Source organism: Octodon degus, unplaced genomic scaffold, assembly GCF_000260255.1.
Source record: "Octodon degus isolate 3935 unplaced genomic scaffold, OctDeg1.0 scaffold00197, whole genome shotgun sequence".
Taxonomy (NCBI): Eukaryota; Metazoa; Chordata; class Mammalia; order Rodentia; family Octodontidae; genus Octodon; species Octodon degus.
The window spans coordinates 2794491-2799100 of NW_004524773.1; the positions used below are offsets into that span (position 1 = coordinate 2794491).

Here is a 4610-nt window from a genome sequence, read left to right on the forward strand (position 1 = left end):
TAGCAAAGTACAGGGACCACGGTTCAATCCCCCAGCACCACATGCCAGCCAGCCCCGCCCCCTGGTGGGCTGAGCTGGCCACACACACACACACAATAAATAAATTTTTAAAAAATGTTTGAAAACCCTGCATAACATATATAACATATTCTTGCCCACTTAAAAGTCCTTAACTAGGGGCTGGGGATATAACTCAGTGACTTAAGTGCCTGCCTGGCAAGCACAAGATCCAATGTTCGATCCCTGGTACTGAAAAAACAAAAAAACTCCTTAACTATAATGATTACTTAATATGACATCATTTCAATTTTCCTTCATTTTATTATTTATAAAAATAATTCCCCTAGGTATAGATTATCCCATCATAAGATACACTGAAATTTACTTAATGTTTCCATATTTCTGGATATTTTTATATTACAGTCTTGTGCTAGACCAGTGCAGCCGTAAGGGATGGGGTCCAGCATAATACCCTGTTCACTTTTAGAAGTAGAAGAGACTGAGGCAGAATTCAACTTAGTTTGACCCCTGCCTGAAGTATTTACATGGAAAAAGCCTTGCCTAAATTACCCCATTCCTCACGCCTACCCCTGCCCTGTGAGAACTTCACAAACATATAGGAGATGGGGCAGGACCCATTTAGGGCAGTAAGATCCAGACTATTTGCCCATGCTTAGCCATAAATCTCCCTGCCTGAGACTTTGCACCTATAGGATACAGGGATATCACATTTCTGCCATGACCCCGCACCCGTAGGATATAGGGGGCACCACATACAGCAACAAAGAAACTACAAAAGCAGGTGGGGAACGAAGAACCCGGCCTTTGTGCTTTCCAAGTTGGAAAGGGGAAACACACTGGTTGCCAGCTAATAAAGGCTTTGTAATTCCTATAATTTGGCATCCCATGGACAGTATATCCAATCCTGGCCATCACATAGCTAGATCTGGTTCAAGTGCATTTGACAATCATAAGTTATAGACATTTTTCCCACTCAAAACAAGCACTTTTATTTTATTTTATTTTCCTGTATTTAAGACAGGGTTTACCGAGTCTTACTATGTAGATCAGACTCGTAGTGATTCTCCTGTTTTCAGCCTCCCAAGGTGCTAGAATAAAAGAAGCACATTTATAAATCTTTCTTTCCTCAAAACAGTTTCAGTTTTTGAGGGTTTATGGCCACCCAGAAGCTCATCAATGGAATAAGATTGAGCTCAGGTTAAGATTTCCTGACCTGGACCAGTTGAGCATCTGATCACTTTTTTAAAAACACATTTACAATGGGGCTGTAAGTAATGTCTCACTGTTGGCAGTGTACACAGGTACACATGTGACTGTCTTATCAGGTTGTATGGGACAGTTGCACTGGGGTGGTCCAAGCCACCTAATGGGACAGTCTCAGGCGTACCACGTTAAACTTGCAAGTACCCATTATGTTCACCTTCATAGTTGATCCTAATCTATAAAAACTGCTGAATGTCAAGCATGGTGGCTCACATCTGTAATCCCAGCATTAGAGAGGCTGAGGCAGGAAGACTGCTGCAAGTTTGAGGCTGGTCTGGGCTATATAGTGAGTTCAGGTCCAGCTTGGGCTAGATACTAAGACTTTAACTCAAAAAAAAAACAATAGCGAAAAGCAAAAGTTGATGAGGATATCTGGTGTTAACAGGCGGAACATGCACTCCTTCAGAAACAGCCATGTCCTTTGAATGAGCGCACTAATTCCTGGCCGTCCTTAGTCCACGGGAAGCTTTTGTTGGTAGAAGTCCCCTGCTGAGAAACTCACACAGCTCACAAAAGGCAGGGCCAGGATTTAAGAACAGATATACTGGAGTCAGACCCTTCCTCAGACCACAACACAGCGCTGCCTCTCACAAGCCACACAAAGCCAGATCTGAAACAACTCATGCTTGGCAATGTTACAGGTTTCTACCCACAGGTTATCTCAAAGCTCCTGCCCTTAGTGGGGAAACCAACAATCTCTGCACAGAGAAGCTCCTCACATTTCTGCCCCTAAAGCCTCACAACGCAGACAATACTATCATTCAGTGACTGAAGCCTTGCCTTCCTTTAAAACTTCTACTTTGCCTTGCTTAAAAGTCATGACTGGGGGAAAGATTTGCTTTTAAAGTTGCACACAACACCACTTAAATATTCATCTCAAGTGATCATGGTCTAAAATAAAGCTCTAGGGCCAGCAAGATAGCTCAGCGGACTAACGCGCTTGCTTAGGCAAGCTTAGGCAAGAGCAAGGACTGTAGTTCAATCCCGGTACTGCATGCCGCGCCAGCCCTTCCCCCAGGGTGCGCTGAGCCAAACACAGAGTCTGGCTGTAGTGGCACACATGCCTGTAATCCCAGTGCTGGGGAGGCTGAAAGGAGGAGGATCACCACAAGTCTGAGCTGCGTAGTGAGACCCTGCAACAAACAGATACATTAAAAATAATAAAAAAGTTCCAACGTTAATCTCCAGAAGGCGTATTTTTATAACATAATGTGGTAGAGGATGTGAACAATTTGTCATATGAACTGGTAATAGTAATAGGGAGAAGAAAAATAGATCTCCATGGAGGAGAAAGATGCCCTGTACGGTGGGTCATTCACCTGAAATAAAACCCATAACAAACTGAAGAGCCAAGATATCTCAACCCGAGGAAAGTAGAGGCTCTCATGGCCTAAAGAAAAAGTAACTATCAATAAAAGAGAAATGTAATTTCAGCAGATCCTTGATTTCCAAATAGGAATAAATTTTTTCCTCCTGGGGGAAACCTGGCAGCCCTAGGGGAAATCAGGAGATGCCAGCATTTCTCTAAGTACAAACAGACTTAGTTGTAAAAGAAATAAAACAAAGCAAAAGCAGAAACACCTAAGGCCACATCTACCTTCATCCACACAATTAAAATGGCAGCTGGAGTCTGTCTCTGAGTGGACAGCAATTCTCGGGAACAGCAATCTGGTTGCAGCGACCCTGAAACATCTGGCTCTTAAGGGGCTCCTAGAGTCACCTTTTCTAGAAATCCTATCTCTCGATCTTCCTCCTCCTGTCTTCCTAGGGGCTCGTCATGACGGCACCTTCAGATCTAAAGTTCTCATCCTGGCTTGAAACGTACATCCTAAGGTAGTGTGCCAAACCTTTAAATTTTCAACAATACAAATAGCCTGCTGCTGCAGGCCTGCCTGAGCGCACCACTACTGTCCTAGAGCTTAACAGACAATTCTTTCATGGGGTCATATACCCGTGGCAGGCCCAAGACAGCCTCGAGGTAGCCTTAAGCACACGGCTAAGCACACAGCTAAAGTAAACCACATCTACGAATAAGACCACGCCCCCTTCCCGGTCACACATTCCCAGCCGCACCCACCATCACGAAGACACCCCTCAGCCTTGTCACGCCGTCACACACCGTGCCGCTCAGCTGTTCGCGCACGGGGACGCTTGATACTCTGGACACAGCATACACAATGCCAGCCTTTTTTACCATCAGCGCCTCCCACAGCCCCCACCATCCTCACTGACTGCTCTAATCTGGCTCGGTTAGGGACCTCTGAACCCTTCTGTCCTCACCTGGCGTTGATGAATTCCTCCGACGCGACCAACTCACCGCTCAAATCCAAGAATTTGAGGACAGTGAAACAGTCCAGAGCTGGGAACCGGATCCTAGAAAAAGCTCTCCGCCTGCAAGCTGGGCCCTTGCCGAAAAGCGCTGTGCTCCAGAGACTTCTGGGAAACGTAGTTCATATCCAGAGGCTTCTGGGAAATGTAGTTACATCTGGAGCATCCTGGGAAGTTGGAACTCGGACTGCCTGAGCGAGTCAGTAGGAAAGATCCTGATGGAGACTTAGAGTACCTGGTGGAGCGCCGGGAGCACTGTCTGGCAACTGAACAGATGGATGTGACTTCCCTTTGGTTTGGTAACCTGATTCTCTGTGTGCAGTTATGGCGATAGGATGATTTCTGAGTCTTTCCATCCTGAATCGTTGCTTCTTTAGGTGTGAGACCATCAGTGGTAGAGACTATATGCCCCTGATAGAAAACAACAATAAGTGGTAGTGAAAGAGAATGGCTGGGGAGATAGCTGAGTAGAATAAGCGTAAAAGGTCCGGAGTTCAATCACCAGTGAGAGAGAGAGAGAGAGAAAGAGAGAGAGAGAGAGACAGACAGACAGACAGAGACAGACAGAGAGACAGAGACAGAGAGAGACACAGAGAGAGAGAGAATGTGGGGCCGTCCAGATAGCTCAGAGGATTGAAGCACCTGCTTAGGCAGATGCAGGGACCGGGGTTCTAACCCCAGCTTGCCGTGCCGCCCCTTCCCCCAGGTCGGCGATTGAGACTGGGCGTGGTGGCACAGGCCTGTAATCCCAGCGCTTGGGAGACTGGAAACAGGAGAATCACTAGGAGACTGATCTGTATAGCGAGGCCCTGTAGACCCTGTACTAAATACATTCATTAAAAGAGAGAGAGTGTGGAGACCTGCAGGTATGCAGTGCCACACCCAGCGTTTTCACTTCTTTATTCCATTTAGGCTTCATCTTCCCAGCCTCTGGGATTGGATATGAAGAAAAATACCAATAAGCTACCTGTTCAACATAAAGATAGTATTAGATATTA

At 45.9% G+C, this 4610-nt stretch overlaps 1 protein-coding gene across 1 annotated transcript in view; it reads right to left on the bottom strand.

Annotated features, from left to right (window-relative positions):
* The window catches only part of Znf283 (zinc finger protein 283), a gene marked incomplete at its 3' end in the record, with an annotated part of 9676 nt that extends 5980 nt beyond the window's left edge, over nt 1-3696 (bottom strand). The window contains 1 exon segment of the mRNA XM_023704478.1: nt 3565-3696.
* Nucleotides 3697-4610: the final 914 nt, after the last annotated feature.